General features: G+C 32.5%; 1 protein-coding gene and 1 long non-coding RNA gene across 2 annotated transcripts in view; one reads left to right on the top strand and one right to left on the bottom strand.

Annotated features, from left to right (window-relative positions):
* Positions 1-23678, bottom strand: part of LOC126735622 (nephrin-like) — a 1136035-nt gene that overhangs the window by 936048 nt on the left and 176309 nt on the right. The gene's annotated exons all lie outside the window — the stretch shown is intronic.
* LOC126735644 (uncharacterized) lies at positions 12112-13199 on the top strand. The gene is made up of 2 exons (XR_007660487.1): positions 12112-12183; positions 12239-13199. It is a non-coding gene; the product is annotated as an uncharacterized LOC126735644 (long non-coding RNA).

The following is a 23678-nucleotide window of genomic DNA, read 5'->3' on the forward strand; positions in this document are numbered from 1 at the left end:
AGCAAACACATAGAAGTAATCCGCCATCAGACAATGATAACGAATATTGGCGGCGTTCCTTGATAATACCATACATTGATTTACTCATATCATCACTGAATATTCGATTCTACAAAGAAAATACTCCGGCGTTTGCTTTGAGTAAGCTACATCCCTTCTATATGACCAAGACCAAAACCAGCATTACAGACTTACACAAGAACGCAGAATCATTCCAAGAATTCTATAACCTGGATAGTCCCGGCAAACTAAACCTTGGGCATAATTTATGGGTGAAGAAAGCTCTATCAGATGATCAACTAAGGGACATTTGATGTATTTGATCTGTTTAACAAAACCAAAATTTTTTACCCTGCTGTCAGAAAGGCATTGATTATTTTAAGCACTATCCCATGCACCATGGCGACCGTAAAATGGTTCTTCAGTACGCTGTGAAGAGTTAAAACATGGCTTAGAAGCACCATGAGTGAAGAAAGGCTTACAGGTTTATGTCTGATGAGCATACATCACAATTATTTAAGAGAAAGCAGTGAGTTTATTGAGAAGACTCATAGACAAATTTTCGGCAAATCCAAAAAAGATTACTGTTAAATTAATATGCATGTATATATTATGATTAATATATATATTATTATATATATATATACAGAAAAGGGTTACAGAAAAAGGTATGTGGAATTAGAGGGATGTGTGGATTTATCAGGCTAGTTCTTATTTTTTTTTTATTTTCACTTCTATTAGTTTAATATTTTAACAATAATTTGTAGCTAATATTTATTTCACTAATAGATTTGTAGATTTTAGATTTAAGTTTTCATTATACCATGCCGTATATACTTATCTCATGTGTTTGAGAAATATATAGGTAAATAAAAAAATATATTTTGCAAATTTGATGTAGCTCGCCATGATTACTTATTATATAAAAAAAAACTTTTTTTAAAATAAAATAAAGAGTTAAAATAAAATTTTCGGTATTTCAGGAAAAACTTCTAAAAACTTGTTTCAGTTATTTTAAAAGTGACTTAGGGATAAAGATGGAAACTGCTAAACTTAACATATTCATAAAAAATCCAGACAATTATAGATTTTAACTTTATTAAATTTACTTACAACTATCACTAAATAATAAAAGTCTAGTTACTTTTATTATTTAGTATTAGGCTCTTAGGACATGGACATAAGTTAAAGGATTCAAAGAAGTATATATTTTTTGGTTGAAGCCCATCCGAGGTATATTTTAGATGTTTTATGTGTATATGAATTTGATGTGAATTTTTATATAAATTATTTCATAACATCCATGGAAACCTACCCTATAGGAAAATTTCAAGGTATATTCTAATAGTATTAGCACAGCATAAAGAAACAAAAGTTTCTTTATGCTGTGGTATTAGCGAAGGCAGGAGAGAGATCATAATAGGTTCCTAATTAATTCAGATTGTAACTTTATTTCAAGCAATACTTGCATTACTTATTCTATCTATCCTATCAGAAATGTCAACTTCTTGAATTAAAAATCATATTTCAATGAAATAATATACTTTTTAATCTAAAAGCTTAAGAGTCAGAAATAATATTTTTGACCCAATAAAGATTCCTAACGTTTTAATAAGAAAAAGCTTTACCCGGAATTCATTAAACTCATATTTATAAAAAAAAGAAAAGAATTAAATAGCTTGTCTTGCATATTTACAAGAGAAAATTTTTCATTTTATTTCGAGTTGCTTTTTTCAGTCAGTTGATTTCTGCCACAATAAGCATCTGCAGGATGACTACCGAAGCTTATATTCTGAGGAGCTTACACGAGTTTCAAATAATTGCAGAAAATGTTTAAAAATCTAGATTATTATTTTATTTTGTAATATATTTTGTAGTATCGAGATTTACAAAATGCTGTACTGGCAACAGTACCACTTAAATACCGGAAGCACTTTTGCAGATTATTTTATCGGTCTTACCTAGATAAACTATTTTTCTAAAATTTATATAAGCGAAGTAATACTTGCTTAATATTTATGACTAATATTAGTAATAGGAATTCTAACGGCAATGATAAGTAAAAATAGCACTAATTATAAATAACACCTTACAGTTTACGTTTTATGAAAACTATTATACTAAGATATAAGTTCTAGCAAATATAAAAATAAACTGAATAACATGAGTTTAATAAATTTTAGTATCATTTTTAATGCACCATATTTTTATTGCAACCCGATGTAATAAAAATAACTTAAATATTACAATTTCCATCTCCCGCTTAGAATATTTGCAATTACCCTCTACTCCTCCCTTCAAAAATTCAAAATGTTCCAGAATAATGCTTAAGCTTTCTTTAAACTTTGTTGTTACATTGTTGGAGCGGTAAACTAAAATGCCTTGTTTCGTATACTTTACTGCCCGGTGTAGTTTATTGTTTATCGCTCTAGGTGGGTACTTTAAAGCCGAATTACACCGCACATTGCGGTATTAAATCATTTACGCTCAAGGAATATTTCGTTTTCTATACTATTTTTACTACCATTGCCTCTATGCGAAACCAGCAAAGCATTTTAATTGGAGAGATATTGCATAACACAAAAGATTTAATGGCTTTATATTTCCTTTAAAATAAAGCGAAGCTTATATATTTTAGTATCAAGTATTCATAATTATTACTAAAAACTTAAGTATTCATATTCTATAGTTTATATATATATACAGGGTGGCTAAACGAAAACGAAATGGCAGCCATATCGGGCTCGTAAATATTTTAAAAAGAAAACGCTCGAACACGTCAATTTACATTACCAGGGGGATACATTTCCAGAATTTCCGTCCCTTTGCCAGGGTGAAACTACCTCAAAAATCTTAAATGGAATAGTGGGTTGAGTTATAACTTGTTTGAAAGGTCCTTCCCTTCTCTTTGCTGCTATACCTAGTTTAAAGGATTTTACAATCGCACTTCTTTATACAACTATTAATTTATAATAATCATATATAGACACAAATCTATAAATTTAAAAAATCTAACAAATGCTAAAAATGGCCACTGTTAACCTTTTTTTTATGCAATAATACAGCTTTTATTGAAATCGACGGTTGGGAGAAAAAGAAATAAGAATGTCAAAATAGAAATTAATAATAAATAATAATGTCACTTGGAGGTCATTTTAACTTGGTTAGAGTGAAATCGGATCATTGATATTTGATCATTATATTGATCATTGATCATTCACACGTTTATCGTGTTAATTAAAGTAATAATCTATAAGAGAGAATGGAGATAATGAAGTTATTTTTTGCTAATAATCAAAATGCATTTCGAACAGCGCAACTTTTCAACAAACGTAATAAAAACAGAAATGTGCAAAGAAAGTATGTCATAGAACTAATTACAAAATTCAGGAAAACAGGATCGGTGACCAATAAAAAAAGGAATGTTCAGAAACCGTTAAGGAATGGAGCTGCAGAGGTTGCGGTTTTGGGACATAACATGGATCTTACACTGAGCACTCGACAGTCAACTGTTGTATTTGAAATTAATCGGAGAAGTACACAAGGGATTCTTCTTCTTCTTCCTCAAACACAATGGACTCGCGTCATTTCGACAGCCGCCCAATCTTGTTGTTTATTATGGACCTACAGTTTAACGTGGGTTCCGAACCACGAGAGTTTTTTGTATGACAAACATAAACAGTCATGCCCATGCCATGATTCGAACCTGAGACCACACGATCGCATCGTGAACGCTTTGCCCACGATGCTACCGAGGTCGGCTACAAGGGATTCTAAAAACTTATGATTTCCACCCCTATAAAATAAACTGGTACATGAAATGAATGAAGACGAAGATGATCGGTGCTTGGAGTTCTATGAAATAACTTCTTATATGAATGTCGTTGTTCTTAAACAGCATTCTAAATAGTTATAATTGTTGTTATTGGTCGGACCATAACACCCACATTTATTATGAAGCATATGCTCAACATCTCCAAAAATGAAACGTTTGGTGTGGCATTTATGGCGATTATATTATTGAACCATTTTTATACTCAATAACCTTAATGGGGATATGTACCTCAGGTTATTTCAAAAAGCCATTGATCCGGCAATAACGAATATTATTGTAAATGACAATAACATTCAATACGTTCAAGGCGAGGTGATGTTTGAGCAGGATGGTGCGTCCCCTCATTACGCAATAGCTATCCTGGTAGCTGGATTGGACGGAGAGGCTCTGTTGAATGGCCGCGAAGTCGCCTGATCTTTTACCTCTGAATTTTTTTTTGTAGGATCACCTAAAGAGTAAAATCTATGCTACCCAATAAGCTTCAATAGAGCAATTGAGAGGAAGGATAAGATTTGAATGTCAACAGATAACTCCTGATATGCTAAGAAATGTGAGACGTTGGTTTAAACAGAATCTGTATTATTGCATGGAGGTTCACGGCGGCCATTTTAAGCATTTATTAGACTGTTTATGTATGATTTTTATAAATTGATAGTTTGACAAAGAATTGTGATTATTTTCCAAAAAACTGTATTAAATGTTAAGATAGTTAATAGTTTGAGAACCACTGAAGAAATCATTTAAACAAGATATAGCCGTAAATAGCTGTAAAGAGAGTCGAAAAGCCGTTTAAACAAGGTATAGCTCGACCCACAATTCTATTGTATTCCATATTTAAAATTTTTGAGGTTTGTTCCACCCTGGCTAAGGGATGGCAGATGAGGGTGTTATTATAATCTGAAAATGTTTCACTCTAATAATCTAAATTGACGTAACCGACCGTTTTCTTTTTAAAATCTTTACAAGCTCAACATATTTATCTAAAAGATGTTTTTTCAATTGTAAGGAAGTTACAAGATTTTGTTTCTATTTTACAAAAAATTGGATTAGCCCAGGCAGTATTTTGGCAGAAAACTTTTTCGAACCATTAATAGAAGATATTTTTGTTAGGTCAAAAATATTTGACTCCGGAATATATAATTTGTCTAAAAGTAATGTGTAGTTCAAGCCTTATCTATGGCTTATAGGCAGTCTGTAATTATATAATTATAGTAGTAATTATATTATTATAGTAGCCTGTAATTATATATTACAGTATAGGTTAGATTTCGAATACGTTCTACTCAGTTCTTCGTACACTTTTTTGTGATCCCTAGACTTCGTTGTTTTCAGTTTTGGTTATTTTTATGACAGTGAGATGCGACAAATGCCCAGAACCTACAGTTTTCATAAGTTGATCTTTTTTTTCAGTTATCTTCATGAATTTTCCTTTCATTTTGTATACCCTGTCTACACCTCTTTTTATAACAGTTTTAAAGGTTACGTACCTTAGAAATGTCTGCTAAAAGAAGGAATATAACTTGTTGTGAGGAAGGCATGATGAATCATTGTCCAGTTTTCCATAATTTTCTTAAAAAGCTCGATTTTCATGAGCATGTATAGTGAACATTTGTCGCCTTGTTTTTAGATAAAATACCTGGTATAAGGACTGAAATTAAGTTTGCTTAATATATTAAGTTATTTTTTGTTCATTCGTAGCATTTTCCTTACGGACAACTCAATCACATTGGAACTTTCTCAATTTAAAGATGGTTAGTAAATGTTCATGTTGTAGATATTTTCTAACTACTTGCTGTAGACACAAAAGGTGCCAGGTCAACCCGATTCCGAGTCTCATTGTTATTTTATTTCTGAGTCATTCCGATTCCGAGTAACATTCCATTTCCGACATATTCATTGTAGTAGAGTCGTGCCGTACCCTGCAAGCAAAGTAGACAGTATTTTTCGACAGTTTTTTTTACCAGTATTTCTTTTTATTTGTTTCTAACAGTTTGTGAATTAGGTAACATGTTAATCAGGTAACAGTTAACCAGCCACTTCCAAGCATAGCGTTTTCCATTTGTTATAATGATATATGACAAAATATTGGCTGTGGCGACGGTATGTTTATTATGGATAAGTGATGGCGCTGTCATTGGAAGTAGTTGAATATATCTTTGGATGTTGTTACCTTACTCGCTGGTAATAATTTCGTCTATAGGAACTTACGGTTGAGCGGGCGGGTGATGAGCTAGACGTCAAATTTGATTTTGAATCGCCAGCGGCAAGAGATTTTAATTCTGCTCCTGCAAATAATTTTTGCTAATTGTAATTTTAATTTAACCTGACATCTTGGAGGCAATTTTTTGAATGTTTTATCGTAGCTGCGAAATAAATAATCTATTTCATCTTGCTTGATTTTTTTCATGTTACTTATATAGTCGATCACTTTATCTATATCTCCTTGGGGCGGCCTTTTTAACTGTCTTGACTTACTTGCCTAATGAACTAACTCAGAAGGTACTGTACATTTTGACGTTGTAGGTCTCATATTTGGCGAAGGTGTGGGCTTTAATTTTTGTGATAGGAACAAGTTAGGTGATGTTAGTTCGGTGAAATTTTGTAACTCGTTGGAACCTAGAGATATTGGAGCTGGAGATAGTGGACATACTAATGAACAATTTAAACAAATAGCCTGTGGCACATTAAAATCCTCTAAAAAACTTGATTGTGAACTTCAAATATAGTTTGTGAATATCTTTCCTGTCAGATCCAGTGGTTCCAATTATATATTTTTTATATTTTGTGTGGCCATCTGGTAATGTTTTTCATTTAGATTTAACGGCATTACCTGAAATAAAAAATATTTTACAATTATTTACGATTACAGCTTTATTCCAGATGACAATCGCGCCCTATTCCAATATCCACGGTTATACATCATACCAGAAAAAAGAACTTTAATTATCGTCTTTGTCGTGTACGACGTATTATCAAAATTGCTTCTGGTATTTTGGCTCAGAAATGGCGAATTCTTCACAGACCTATTGATACTACCGTTGATAATGCCACGCACATGGTTAAAGCAGCCTGTTGCTTACATAACTATGTAAGACAAAAGGAAGGGTCATTTTCAGTTGAACCACTACAAGTTACAATTTATTCATTAGAATCAAGAGCTCTTACTTCAATAAGAAGAACTAATCAGCGTTCACCAACTGCAGCTTTCCAAGTTAGAGAAACGTCTGTGTTATATTTTTGTAATAATTAAATAATTAATGATGAATAATAGATAATAATAAAAAATATATAATACTCACTGCTCTGATCTAGTTCTTTCCCTATCATTACTTAAGTATTACTTTTCAAAACATAATTCCTGTAACTTTTGTCACTCAAATCGTAAAGAAACATATGTTTCCTCACAGAATCTATAAGACGCTCAATATCGATCGATATTTATTTTGTAATAAAGTACAACTGAAGTAACAGGTCCCGACCAAGGCCGAACTAAAACACAGGCTCACATAGATCGCTATCTCTCTCGCGATATGACGTCAAAATAACAGTCTATTGAAACAATGAGGAAGGGGAACTAGAGGCGCTCAACCGCTCAACGGCGGCGGCCGCGGGCGAACACCACATACCTGTATTATGATCTTGTTGCAACAAGTACCGATCAGCTGAATTATTTCTTTTTGAAAATGTTTTTTTTTTGTAATTTTTTATAAATGGCTAGATATTATACATAATTACTATTTATTATTTTTTAATAAATTTTATAATTTTATTTATGTTGAATCATTTTACAAGATGCTGCTACAATTAGCTATTTAAAAAAACATATTTTCAGTCGTTTAGAATAATTTACGTTTTGTTTTTAACATAATATCTCTTGTAACTATGTGTATGTCAATAGAGAATATCCATATGACACAACGCTCGCGTCCCGCCGTCGCGTCGTCGAGCCAGTAGCGCGCTGTGTTTGTCTTCCCACTTAACCGGTGGCATCACGTCCGTGATAGGCCAGGCGCGACGACGACGGGACGTACATGTTTAACTGCTGAGCAAGGATTCAAAGTATTACAACGTATTCCAATGCGTCGATGCCCCGCTACTGCTCTTGCTCTGTCCCGCCCGCTGTTTGCCGGAAGCTTTACTTTGCTTGCTGGTGCTTACTGCTGGTTTCTGGCTTTACTACTTGAATGTCACCCGCATCCGTAACCGCTTATTGGTATATTAAATGCACTACCTTGTCCCATAATCATATCGCTTTTAATTATGCTTTGAATATAAAATGCTAGTGTTGGTGTTACATTTTTACCGATAAACTGCTTGCGCTAGATTTTGATAGCTGGGGTTGTTAGAGTTTAAGGAATGATTTTCTTATATTCAAGCATAAAGATCTGTTATAGTATTTAAATTGTATAGTAAATGTCAGATCACTACCTTATTTCTGACTATTTTAAAGCTTATCCGAGAGGCAATAGGGAACTCTAAGCTCCTTTAATTGCTTTATAACTATATTTTCAGCATTTTTTTAAAATTTTTTCTGGTAAAATATTTGAATACATGCCTATCTGATATACAATAAAAATTAAGCATTTTAAACATTTTGTAAGTACTTTGTATTCTTGCCCAAGAAAAAGTATTTGTTTGCCATACATCATACGACATATCCAAATCATTGGATAAGTTAGGGAGGTACTACTATACAAAACCGTGGCCCTCATAATCTCGTAAATTCGCTTAATTTTTTTCTGTGGGGCTTGTATTGATGTTTAAGGTGGCCGCTTTAAACAACTTTTGTAATCTTCTTACGTGTTTTTATAATAAATAAACAATTATTAAAAAATGGCTTATTTTATTTGATCGCTCAAAAATTGTATTATTTTCTAAATCTAAAATGTCTATGGAGTCTAAAATGTGAATGGAGCAAGATATTTACAGTTTTTACAAGACGAACTAATTCCAAATCTAGGTGCTTTGTTTTATGAAAAAATAGAGGCTGATACATATGTCAAATAGGAACACCTGATTTCGATATTTTGTACGTCCTGTTCAAAACTATTTGGATACTATATTTCCAGCCAGATAGATTGGTAGAAGATGACCATTCGAAGGGCCACCATGATCTCTCGATCTAGGTCTTTTGGATTTCTTCTTATGGGGATATTTGAAAGCCATTTTTAATTCACAAGTTTATTTGTCCAAGCCCGCAAATATTAAAGAGTTGAAAACCAGAATAAGGAATGAGTGTAAATTAAGTTCTATAGAAATTGTTAAAAACATTCTAAACGAATCTGAAGTACGTTTAGAGACGTTTAGGGCATTCCTAAATAGTCAATGGGCAAATTGAAAAAAATGTTGAGTAATTTTTTTATTTTCTTGAAAATAAGGAGTTTCAGTTATCTTGGAATTCATAAGTCATAAAAAATTAAAATTTTGCAGTTTTAAATAAGTCGATATGCTCTTTAGAAATAAGTAATAAAAGCCATTTTTAAAAAAATATCGATAAAATTATATGTATTTCAATTTTCGGACATCAGTCGTTTCATCAGTTTCATCAGTTAAAAATATTTAAAAACAAATTTCAAGTAGGTTACAGATAATGGTAACTAGTAAATGGTCTACATTTTAAATTTTTGTTAAAAAACTTATTGAGTAAAACAGATTTTATAATTTATAATAATTAAAAATTTCGTAATTTATGAAGTTTTTAATTTTTAATTTTCTAATTTTTTAACTAAAAAAATTAATAAATATTATTTATTCACGTTTAATATTGTTTTCTGTTTTTTTTTTAAATTTATTGTAATATAAAACTAAAAGATTTTTTTTTTTAAATAGAATGAAGGTTTTATGGCGATCATACATAAAAAGCACGTGTTTTGCTATAGCTTACCTGGACATAAACATTTACAAGTTATAATAATTTATTTCAGTATGAATAGTTTGAAATGCAAATAATACGAAAACAGTGACTTTGAGCCACTTTAATATACACCAATTAAAAGAATTTATAGAAAACCATTTTAAAGTAAAAAATATGGAAATAGCATTCAAACGATCCAAGCAAAACAAAGATAGAATTGAAACACAATTTATCTTTGTGGCAGTGTGTGTACAAAATAAAATTGCGTAGACTGCTTTCTCCACATTCTATATCAAAACATGATAAAGAAATCGATTCTCGGACCTGAAACACCTAAATTCCAAATGTTCGGTTCGATTGTTTTAAAATTCATAAAAAAATATTTTTTTTAACTTTACCAGCCTGCATCTCAGTTAATATTAAAATTTGGATAGATAGAGGCATAGTTATATTCACTAATTAATTATATACATAATAAACGCAGTCGCAGTTTTCCACTAAAAAATGCAAAAATACTGATGAATACATAAAATGAGTATTATTAAATATTTTTTTCTACTACCATGTGTAAAGTCTTCACTTTGCACAATTTCTAGGGATTATAAAGTTTCCTTTTTTACACACTAGTGCATAAAAGTTAATTCGCGTTTATTTGAAATTTAATTTCCAATTTGTCAAAAAAAAATTCGACCTTTCTTTTACTCACTAGTGCATAAAATATTTTGGTATGTTTGATTTTTTTTCTATGTTTTTGTCGGCAGTAGAAAGAACTTTATATGTTAGACGTGTGTAAATTCCGCATTTTTATTTATGGAAATTATGGACAAATCTCCCACTCATAAAAAAAGAATCATTTTGCAAACTTGTACCATAAATTTTATTTATAATTATCTTACACATTTGGATTTTCTACAAAATGTTCAACCCAACAACCGTCTTAGTTAAAAGTTAAAAAAAATTTTTTGGATATATGAAGATATTAATAGTTCTCAAAGGCACATGCTAAACAAAATTCTAAGGTTGTTTATTTAATTATACAATATTAAGCATTTTTTAGTTGTATTTTTAATCCTATTTCAAGTTAAATTTAATAAGCAGTTTAAAACCTATAAGCAAAGTTTATAAAGTTTGAGACTTTTAATTTTAATCTTTTTCGTGCAAGAAAAAGTGCTAAAGTTTTCCATCGCGTCAAGACAAAGCTGCAAAAGTTATCACTAATAGTTAATATCTTAAAAGGAACCTATGCCTGAAAAAATTTTTTATTATTTTTTTTAATAAGTAATAAATATAACAAAGTTTTTTATACCTATTTATCCACAATGTTTTTATATTTCTTAACTTGATATTTATTATTCTTTTATTTGATGTTCAGCGCCGTTTAAATATTTTAATATAACACCCCTTTATAAATTTTATTTGCCAAATACCTGCCCAATAATTGCTCGTATTTCACAATGTGTACTGGGTTCAGTGGATATTATACCTATATAAAACCAATTTATTTTCCCTTTCTATTATATTTGGTCCCACCGAATTGATGCCCTTTTTTGATAAATAGACAATTTTGAACCAACAATATGAGCTAGCTGTTACCAAAAATACGTGTGGAGAAAGAAAAATACAGCTTCGCATCACTCGGTGCTTTTATTTTTAAAAGAATAGGCTGCCGGAACAAAGAAAACGTGAGAGAAATCTATACGTAGTATTATAAAAAAAAATATACTGAATAAACGGGATATCATAATAAAAATTTGAAATAGTTGATAAATCTAAATCGTAGTGCAAAAGCAATTAACAAATAGATTAGAACAAAGTGGAAAATAGACATAGTTTATATAATTTTATTTAAATTATCAAATATTATATTGGAAATAAATGCACTATCTGAAACTCGTCATAAATAAAGTTGTTCTAAGTAGAGTAAGTGTTATAAGATATTTATTTATACAGTCCAAATTGTCAATAATTAAATAAATAAAGAATCGTTTATTTCTGAAACACCCCAAGTGACATAGTTGGTGATTTTTGTTTTTTTTTTTTTCAGAATATTAAAGTTTAAACTTAAACGCATCGTTTAGTGCAGAAAACACCCAAGTACGGCTATGCGTTATGTTTTTATTCTCCTTACGTTTAAATCATTTAGTGTAGAAACAACCCAAGTGACATCACTTGAATTGTTTCTGCATTAAACGTGTGTCATGTGGCAATGACGTATAGACAATTTGTCAGATGTTTGTTTGTTTTGTTATAACCTATAAAATATTTTAGTGCAATTATTATTATTTGTTGAGGTGTTAAAGTAAATTAAGCTATTGTCCTTGTTTTTGTTTGAAATTAGATGTAAAATGTTGGAAAGTGAAGAACCAGTAGCCAAAAGACGGCGAGGTGTTGTGAACTCATCAAAATATTTGAGAAATCAGGTAACTCATGGAAAACAATATCTAAATTATAAACGGAATAGTGTGTCTGCAAAAACCATTGACAAACCATGCAGGTAAACTTTATAACGCGAATATTATTTAACACTTTATATTCGTTTATTATTGTAGTTGCCCTATGAAATGCTTTATAAAAGTTGACGAAGATACTAAAAAATGTGTATTTACAAAATTTTATGAGATGTCATCTAAAAATGAGTAGGATATTTATATACAAGGTCGAATTGAAATATGCGGGGTGAAAAGGCGAAGGAAGATTACACAGCCAGGTATCCAAAGAAATCGCTCATATAACCACTTTATTAAGGCAAATGGTATTAATATTAAAGTCTGTCAAAGTGCATTTTTGACCATACACGGAATTTCAAAAGAGCGCATGAAACGGATTAACAAGCTTTCATGTAATAACCAAACACCCCAAGATCAGAGAGGTAAAAACATTAATGCTAATGTTGTAAGCGATAGACACAGAGACGAAATAAAGGAACACATCTCATCTTTAACTGTAAAAATGACTCATTATTCCAACAAGGAGTACCAGTTTCTTGATGCTAAACTTAATGTAAAAATCATGTACAACTTATTTATGGAAAAATACCCAAATTCTCCGAGTACAGATACTACATTAAGTTTTTTAAAGAAAACTTCCAGCTTCACTTCGGAAGGCCGCAAGTATATGTCTGCAATACATGCGAAGATTTAGAACTTAAAATAAAGAACCCCCTTTTAAATGTTGAGGCTAAATGGGTGGCAATAGCTAAAAAAATTGTACACCAGTGAAGAGCTAAAAAATTTTACAGTGCTCTCAAAACAGCAACAGAAGAATGCCAACAGCGAGATGACTTGGTCGCAATTTCATTTGACTTTATGCAAAACCTGCAGTTACCAGAGTTTCCAACGCAGGACAAATTTTATTTATCACAGTTAACTGTTAATTTATTTTGTATTACCAACTTGAAATCTCAAAAATCCTTTTTTTATATTTATCATGAAGGTATAGCTTCTAAAGGGCCGAATGAGGTATGCTCCTTTATTTTAGATTATATTCATAAAGAAATTATTGAGGATGTAACTGAGTTGCGCTTGTTTTGTGACAATTTCCCACGGCAAAATAAAAACCACTGCATGGTTAAAATGTGCATGGCTCTAAAATTAACAGGTCGATTTGATAAAATTTTACAGTATTTTCCAATACGCGGGCATTCTTTTCTACCCTGTGATCGGGCATTTGGGACCATAAAACGAAAGTTAAAAGATTTATTTTATTTTATTTTATTTACGCTATTTAACAGAAATACATCCAATTACTGAATGGGAAAAAAAAATACATTTACAATCAATAACAATAAGGAAATGCTTAAAAAGAAAAACAATGAGAAAAGTAAAGAAAAAAAAAACAAAGTTTTACTAAGAATAGTGTACTTTTTTGATATCTGCTATGCTATAGTTAATTAAGTCACATTGACCCTGAACAGAATTATATGTGTTACAGGCTCTGCGTAGTGAAGAAAATTTGTTAATGTTAGTCCTTGGTCTAGGTAGGTAAAATGTTTGTGAGTTTCTGGCTGATATGCGAGGTATGTGAAAGTTCAGTTCTTGTAATAAGTCTGGCAAGTCGATTTAGTTGTTTACTAATTTATATAGAAACTGCAAATCAGCAGATCTTCTAAAGAATGAAAGAAAAATCTTTCCAGAAACCGTGCATGAGGAAAACCGATTTCTGGATACACTCCATCGCATTTATAGCAAAGAAATTTTAGAAATTTTCTCTGTATACCCTCAATCTCATTTATATGGTTTTGGTAATAGGGGGACCAAACTTGAGAAGTATACTCAAGTATGGATCTGACATATGAGAAGAATAAGATTTTTAGGCTGAGGATATTATTAAAATTATGAGAGTTACGTATTAGAAAACCTAGCATTCTGTAGCTACGTTTGACAACATCTGTAATATGTGGCTGAAAAGAAAGAGAGCTATCAAATGTTACACCTAAGTCATTCAAAACTGTTGATCTAGGGACTGTGACATTGTCTATGGTATAGTCATAAATAATTATTTTTTTCTTTAAACTGAAAGAAACAACATTACATTTGACAGCATTCTGCATTTATACACCAGGTTATTATTTTTACACCATGCATTAAGTTTGTTTAAGTCACTTTGAAGTAAAATACAATCCAAAATGCTGTTAATTCTATAAAAAACTTTATTATCGTCCGCGTATAATAGACTATTTACAGAAAGTTCATCAGATATTTTATTAATAAATGACTTGATAAAAGCGGTCCCAAAATTGAGCCCTGTGGGACTCCAGAAGCGGCAACAATCTTTGCCGAGCTTCGACCATAGCACTCTACGTACTGGGGGTGGTCACTCAAGTAGGATCTAAAAAGATTCGTTAGGCCGGAAGAAAATCCATAAATTCCATCGAAGTTGTTAACGAGAATGCCATGGTCGAGTCGGTCAAAGGTCTTAGAAAAGTCCGTATATATGACGTCGAATTGAGAGTTGTTATTTATTGATTCAGTTATAAATTCAGTAAGAGAAACTAGATTTGTTGTGGTAGGCCTGCCCTTCATAAAACCGTGTTGTCTACTGTCAATCAGATGTTTCATTGATGGATATAAAGCAGTATGCAGAACACGGTCAAAACATTTAGAAAAGTTATTAATTATTGTTATAGGGCGATAGTTTTCTATAAGATTTTTGTCACTCTTTTTATGTACAGGGATAATCAGGAAAGCTTTCTTGTTTTAACGCTAAATTAAAAAGGAAAGTTAATGGTTTAACAAAAGCTATGGCACAATCATAGAGAAGGAAAGCAGGAATTTTGTCGGGTCCAACAGTTGCTTTTGGTTTAATCGTTTCAAGAGCTCGCCATCTTCCGTTAATCTGGATATAATGATGGTATCTGCAAATATGTTTTGAGCATTGTTGCCAGGTTGTGTCGCAGTGGAAGAAATATATGCACTTTTAAAGAAATTTGCGAATGCGTTTGCAATAGCTTGAGGATCAGACATAATCATTCCCTGTTGGTCAGTCATATTTTGAGGTAACAAATTGTTATTTTGTGAGCTTTGAATTAGCTTCCAAAAATTGTTTGGTTGGGAAAATAAATTATTTTCAAGATTAACACAGTATTGTCTGTGTGACAGTTCAATATCTTTTTTGATTTTCAATCGCAGCTCTCTAAATTTAGTTAAATCATATTGTTGATGAAAACGTTTATATTTCTGCCACGAGCTATGTTTATTTCTAATTGATTCAATAATTTCAGTGGTAAACCAGGATGGATAAGATCGTTTGCGCCGGGCAGTTTTAGGAACACAGTTATCAAGACAATTATAAATTTTATTATAGAAAAGTTTAACGGCAGAATTGATATCATCCACAGATTCCAATATATTCCAGTTAATGTTAAGAAATCTCTGATTTAAAATTCTTAGGTCAGCTTTTTTAAAATTATAAAAAATATTTTCAACTTTACCGCTATTTATTTTTTTGTCAAGGTTATATCTAAACTTAATCAACAAGGCTGGATGAATATCTTCTTCTGTAACTAAGAAATCATGGCATATCTGTACTTCACAAAGATCTGATCGAGATGTAATAAAAAGATCCAGAAGCCGTCCCTGGATATTTTCAATAAAATTTATTTGTTTCCAATCAAAAAAATCTAACAAATTATTAAGTTGGTTAAGTCTTAATGACGGATTAGCTCCTTTCGAATACAAAATGTACTCTGGAATATTAAAGTCTCCTAGAAACATATTTTTTTAGAATCATAATTTGATAGGGTATATGATGTTCATCAGTACACTGAGCTGATAATTATTTCTAGTGCCAAGAACTATTTTACTGTCAAGGAAGTTGCCACAGAAGAGATGCTAAATTTTAAAAAATGGTGGCCGAAATATTATAAGTTATGTTGTGTATCAGATGACACTAAAAAGAAAAAAAAATAGAAGCAAGAAGGTACAGTTTTCAGTTTCCCAGTACCATCACTTGATTCACGAAGAGAATGATGTTGTCAAGGCTTCCTGATTTATAGATGGATTCAACTGGCATAAATTTAGTGATTTTCGTCAACCAAAAACATGCAAGGAAATAATCAAACTACCAATTGATAAGACATATAAAGGTCCACTACCAATAGGAGCCGTTAAAATGGATAACTTAGTAATTTTGTTGCGTTGGCTGTCTAGTGAATATCAGGACTACTACAAAAACATTTTAAACACTCATGCTCGTAAACCAGAGAAAGCTAAAAAGTAAAAAGATTTGAATAAATACCTATAATTAAGTTAAACTTTAAGATTTCTAAACCTTTGTAATAATAAAATTAATTTACTAAAATGTTAATTTGTCTTTATTGCAGAAACAACCTAAGTGCAGTTTTTCAAAATCATTTTTAAAGCACGAGATATATATTTTTTTTAAATCTTTTTATTTTATACTAAATCAATACATGCAAATTACATCTTTACGCCATCTTAAAAATAAAACAGATATTTGTGTCAAAATTATATGTTTTTTTCACCTCTTAAAAAATTAAAAAAAAAATGTCGCTTGTGGTGTTTCAAAAATAAACGATTCCATTGTTTTAGTAGTATCCAAGCATTTCCAAGTCAAAAGGAAATAAAAATAACTTGACTATCATTGCTATATATATGAAGGGATTATTTAAGATTTTATTTACTGATTTTATTACCTTACACAAAAATTTTAACTACTGATAAGGTAAAGAAAATGAACACCGCAAGAACAGACCCTTAAGGCATGCCGCATAAGAGATTCAAAGAAGAGGATTGCGTCCCATTAAACTTTACCAACTGCATAAGGCCTATCAAGTATTATCTGATTAGAGACCGAACGCTCTCTCCTTAACCTGGAATTGCAGTATTGCCAGTAACAGATGATTTAATTTATGAAAATCTGTTGTGGTTTCAAATAAAAGGGTGTAATATTTAAAAAAAAAAAATGTATTTATGTTGAAACTGTGGTTTAAGCAGAAACGGTTCGTAAATGTATAGCGCAAAAATAATACCGCCAAAGGCGGCCTAATATAATGATTCTATTTTTGTATTCCCGAGAAAACGGGGCTGTATGAAGTCGCCCGCCGCGCCAGTAGTTTTCGTTTTCATCTCTCTCTAATTTTTACTGTGCCGCGTTTCGCTCTCTTTCTTGTTTTCGGACGGAAAGCAGTCTCCTTATAACTTGTAAAGTAATAGGTTTTTTTAAGATTATGGGTTAAGGTTAAGTAACTTTTTATTTTTTTTGGCACCCATACCTAAGTGTATGGCGTGATTTTTGGGTTACAAACATTTTATATGTAAGGTTTAAACCAGTAATTAGTTTTTTGTTTAATTATCCTTCCGAAGTTTAGTTCCAGTGTTTTACCTATGGAAAAAACAAATAAACCGATTAAAGGAAAATATTAGTTTTATTTGAATTATGGTCCTTCGAAATAAATAGTTTAAAGTGATACATTATAACATAATTTTTGGCCAACTTGCGAGCCGGATTTTGGATTGTGTGAGGTTTGGTTGGATATTGACTGAAGCTGGTCACTGGTTTTGGGTGTTTTGAGGATCTACCTACAGGGTGGCCCATGGTACTTCTGGGAACCTGTGGAATTTTTGGAACAGGACGAGTAGGACGAGGGTGCAATCTAACTGCCTTTCATACATAAATTGCAGTTAATTACTGGGAGGCGACTGGGAAGAAGGAGCAGGAAGGTGAAGACGTTTGGAAAAAGCAAAGGTCAGATCGTTTTATTTATTTTTTATAAACTTGCATACCTGATTATTGAGGAGAATGTAATTTATTGGGATCGTGCTGTGCTTCATAAGGGCAAGTGTAAGGGCAAGTTCAAGTTTTATCTAGGTTTTTTGTAATTATATGGCTATAAGTAAAAATTAGACATTTTTACGGTGCAAAATCGCGGTTTAGTCCAGTCAAAATCTGTATTTTAAACATTTTTAAATTCTCCAATTAAACACAGTACTTTTTATGTAATTAAATTACTTTAGCTGTTTTAATATAATATGTGTTATATATGAGTTATACCTACGTAAAGGTTAGGTGTTAGTTTTAGGTTCGGTTTTTATTTGACTTAAGGTATATTTATTTACTTTGTGGGTTCTAAGTAAAGGTTCTTATATCTAATTATGGATATCGAAAAGCTTAAAAAAGTGCGTACTAGGGCCAAAAGTGCTATCACTAGGATTGAAAATTTTGTAAATAATAATGTGGGTAATGATGGATTAAATGTTAATGAATTTTGTACAAGGGAAAATTATTTGCAAAAGGCATTTGAAGATTACTGTTCAATTCAATCTCAAATAGAGGATGTAGAAGAGGCTAAGGAGGTTGATAGGGATAATATAGAGGGTCAGTACTTTAGGGTTTTAGCTAAAATTAAGACTATTGTACATTCTCATTCTATTGTAGAGGTGAATGAGACGGCTAATATTAGTGAATATAGGGGCCCACAACAACCTTCCTTCCAGACTCACAGCGATCCAATTAGTAGGGTTAAATTACCAAATTTAAACACTCCGTCTTTTACAGGTAAATACGAGGATTGGAGGTCATTTATAGATTTATTTACAGCTTTAATTGATGATAGTAATCAGTTGACTAATGTTCAAAAATTTCTGTATTTAAAGGGGGCTTTAGCTAACGAAGCATTAAATTTGGTTAATGATTTGCCATTAACGCACGATAATTACCCAGTGGCATTGGACTTATTAAAAAAGAGGTATGATAATAATTTGGTAATTGTTAACACGCACTTAAAAGGTTTATTGGATACTCCTCCTGTAACAAGAGGTAACGGGGCTCAACTTAGGGCATTTTTGACTTGCATAAGGCAACATTTAAATTCTTTGCGTGCATTGAAGTTACCAGTTGACAGTTGGGATGTTTTATTAGTATATTTATTTTTACAAAAACTTGACTTTCAATCTCACCGAGCTTATGAGCTTGAAAAGGATAATTCTGCGTTGCCAACTTTAACTAATTTTCTTGAGTTTCTTGAAAAAAGATGCTGTGCTTTTGAAAATATGTCAGGATCAGATAATACTAGAGGCTTTAAACCCAAACAGTTGAAATCTGCCTTATTGACAACTCAAGGAGATATACGGGGTGATTCAAGAAACAAAAATATAAGGGTTTGTTCATATTGCAATAAAGAGGGGCATATGATTATTAAATGTTATAAATTTAAGGGCTGTTCATTAACAGAAAAAAGGAGTTTTGTTCAACAAAATAAGCTGTGTTACAACTGTTTGGGTTCGAAACACACAGTTTCACAATGTCAGTCGGAAAAATGTAGGGTTTGTAATGGTAAGCACCATTCATTACTTCATAGTGAGGATAAATTTGCAAGGGGAAATCAAGTCATTGATGTTCAAAGGGAATCTGACGTGGCTTCTAGGGAGAATTTTGGTAGGAATAGGAATTTTATAGGTCAAGGTTCTAGGGACTCGAACGAAAGTACTGTTTCAAGTCAGTCTCAAGCATCAAATGAGCCACAGATAAATAATACGAGTCTCTTTTCTAGGGGTTTTGGCTCTCAAATATTGCTAGCTACGTCAAGGGTACACGTATTAAATAGGGATGGGAAAACGGTTGTAGTCCGTGCACTTTTAGATTCTGGGTCTCAGATTACTTTTATCAGTGCCAGGTTGTTAAAGCTTTTAAACTTGGACTCGTATAGCAGGTCATTAACAAGAGGAGGTATTGGGAATATGGTGTCTCAGGTAAATAAATCAGTTGATGTTGTTTTACAGTCACAGTTTGATAATACACAAAAGTTTAAAATTTCTTGCTGTGTTTTGGATAAAATAACTTGTTTGTTACCACGTGCTTCTGTAGATGCAAGCAAAATAAATTTGCCAGCTGATATACAATTAGCAGATCCATTTTATTATAGGCCTGCAGAAATCGACATGCTGATTTCAGCCGATTTGTATTTTGATCTGTTGTTGCCTGGAATAATTAAATTAGGTCCAAATTTACCTGTGTTACAAAACACCAAACTTGGTTGGTTGGTTTGTGGCAGTGCCCCTGCAAATCCATTTTTGTATAATAATTTGGTTAGCCATGCAAGTGCTTCACTGTTTTGTCAGAATGCTGATGATATTAATGAGATCATACCAAGGTTTTGGCAGCTAGAAGAAGTGTCGAATAAACACTTTTTGTCGCCAGAAGACAAGGCTTGTGAACAAATTTTCGTGTCCACATGTAAAAGGTTGGAAAATGGTCAGTTTCAGGTCGACTTACCTTTGCGGTCACCTGATGAATTTGAAAAGCTGGGAAATTCTCTGGGTTCAGCGATCAAACGGTTCCAATTTTTGGAAAAAAGGTTTCAGAATAATAGTGAGCTATTTAAAGAATATCGAAAATTTATCGAGGAATATGTTTCTCTAGGTCATGGGAAAGTAGTGCCTTTTAACTTTAATAATTCTGGGTTTGATGCAGAGTTTCGAGTGTTTTTACCTCATCATTGTGTAATTAAAGAAAGTAGTTTAACTACAAAGCTGCGAGTTGTTTTTGATGCGTCCTCAAAAACCTCAACTGGATTGTCTCTTAATAATATTATGTACAAAGGATTTACGGTGCAGCCGGAGTTGTTCGAAATTTTGTGTCGTTTTCGAAGTTTTATTTTTGCTCTTGTTGCTGATATACAAAAAATGTACCGAATGGTAAAGGTAAATCCCAATCAAAGGCATCTACAGAACATTGTATGGAGGGATTCTTATCAGGAAGATTTCAAGTGCATAGAGTTGCAGACAGTGACATATGGCACTAACTCTGCACCGTACTTAGCAACTAGGTGTTTAAATCAATTGGGTTATGATGAATCTAATAATTTTCCATTGGCCTCTATGGCAATTCTTAAGCAGTGTTATATCGATGATATTCTGGGTGGGGCGAATACTAAAAATGAAGCATTCGAATTAAGGGACCAATTGATAAAAATGTTGGGTAAAGCAGGTTTTAAACTTCATAAATGGAGCTCTAATGATCAATCATTGATTAATTTTTCTGAGAAGCATCCAGAAAGGACAAAAGATATTTTGGATGAGACAGTTTCGAGTAAAGTTTTAGGTATTAGTTGGGACTCGGCGGAGGACATTTTTAAGATTTCAATACCAGAGGTCAGTTATTTGGGTAATTTTACAAAAAGGAGGGTTCTGTCATATATTGCTCAAATGTTCGATCCCTTGGGACTGGTAGGGCCAGTTTTGGTTCTGGGAAAAATATTATTGCAGGAAATTTGGTCTAGGAAAATAGGTTGGGATGAAGAACTTCCTATAGATTTAAAGGAAAAATGGCTTATTTTGGCTAGAAACTTATCTTGTTTAAAAAGTTTAAAAATTCCTCGTTGTTTATTTGACCAAAGAAAGGTTAGTCAAATTGAATATCACGGGTATGCAGATGCTTCCTTGGTTGCTTACGCTGCATGCATTTATGTGAGGACACTGTATTTAGATGGTAGTGTTACTAGCAACTTGCTTTGTTCAAAGTCTCGAGTGTCTCCATTGAAGATAATTTCGCTTCCGAGACTTGAATTGTGCGGTGCACTACTTTTATCTAGGCTTGTACATAGAGTAGTATCTATTCTGAAGTTGAATGCTGCGATTTTTCTGTACACGGATTCAAAAATAGTTCTCTATTGGTTAAAAGGTTCACCATCAAGATGGACAACATTCGTGGCCAATAGAGTCTCCGAAATACAGGAGTTGACTTCGAATTTTACATGGTCTCATATTAGGTCAGAAAATAATGCAGCAGATGGGTTATCTAGAGGGATTTTTCCTAGTGACTTGGTTGAAAATACAATCTGGTGGAATGGTCCAAGATATTTATTGGATCCAAATTATTCAGTGGAATATGATCAAGGTAATAATGAGGTTATGGAGTTAGATTCAATCCCTGAACAGAAAAAGGTCTCCTTTGCTCAAACTTATGTATTGTTACCAGTAATTGACTGGTCAAGATTTTCTAGTTTCTCTAGATTGCAAAGAGCAATTGCTTTTTGCTTAAGGTTTACTAACAATGCCCGAAAAGGGTTAGATATTTTACATGGTCCTCTTTCAGTAGCTGAGTTAAATGCATCTAGATTAAAAATCATAAGGTTGATACAACATGAATCCTATTTTAAAGAAATTGAAAATTTACAAGTTCAGGTTGCTGAACAATCTGACAAAGGACAGTTGGTTTTTAAAGACAGTAAAATTCGTTGTTTAAATCCGTTTATGGATAATCAGGGTTTATTAAGAGTGAATGGCAGAATTTCAAATGCTGAAGTTTCTTATGATCAAAGGTATCCCTTGTTACTACCAGCAACACACTATGTCACCAAATTGATAATTAGGTTGGAACATATTCGACTTGCTCATGCAGGAGCACATGCAGTTTTGGCTTCATTAAGGCTCAGATATTGGCCTATTAATGGGTTGAATCTTGTAAAAAAGGTGTTACATAATTGTACAGTTTGTTATAGGTTTAAAGCAAAAACTTCCGAGCAATTAATGGGAAGTTTGCCGGTAGATCGAGTGTCAATCGCTCGTCCCTTTCTTAAGGTGGGAATTGACTTTGGTGGTCCTCTATTTATTAGGCAATCGCGTCTTAGGAAATCTCCCAAGACAAAGGCTTACATTGCACTTTTTGTATGTATGGCTACAAAAGCTATCCATATTGAGTTGGTATCTAGCTTGACAACGGAGGCATTTATGTTTACTTTAAAAAGGTTTATTGCTAGGCGTGGCAATCCCAGTACTATATATAGTGATAATGCCACAAATTTTAAAGGAGCATCTAATCAATTGAACGATGTGTATACATTTTTTAAGTCTGAGACTAACAAAACTGAAATTGGTGATTTCCTTGCTACGCGGGAAATAGAGTGGCGTTTTATACCACCTACGAGTCCACATTGGGGTGGTTTGTGGGAGGCTGGTATAAAATCAGCCAAATCACATTTGCGAAAAATTATAGGTGACTCATGTATGACATTTGAGGAACTAAGTACAGTGCTGGCCCAAATTGAGGCTATTCTTAATTCGCGGCCACTTTGTCCAGTGTCTACAGATTCTAATGATCTAACTTGTTTAACCCCTGGACATTTCATAATTGGCGAACCATTAACCAGTTTTCCGGAGGTTGATGTGTCTCATTTAAATGAAAATAGATTATCTTTTTGGCAAAGATGTTTAAAGATGCGTCAAACGTTTTGGACACGTTGGTCCACTGAGTACCTAAATAGACTTCAGCATAGACCAAAATGGTTTCGAAGTACTAAAAATCTCGAGGTTAATACCGTAGTGTTGGTAAAAGAAGAAAACTTGCCTCCTTTAAAGTGGCAACTCGCTCGAATTTTAGAGTTGCTTCCGGGAAAAGACAACAAGGTTCGTATTGCCCGTATACGAACCAAAGATGGAGTGTTTGTGCGTTCCATAACCCGATTATGTCCTTTACCTTACGAAAGTAGTTGAGGACGCTGCCTCAAGAGGGGGAGGATGTTGTGGTTTCAAA

Source organism: Anthonomus grandis, chromosome 4 (assembly GCF_022605725.1).
Source record: "Anthonomus grandis grandis chromosome 4, icAntGran1.3, whole genome shotgun sequence".
NCBI lineage: Eukaryota > Metazoa > Arthropoda > Insecta > Coleoptera > Curculionidae > Anthonomus > Anthonomus grandis.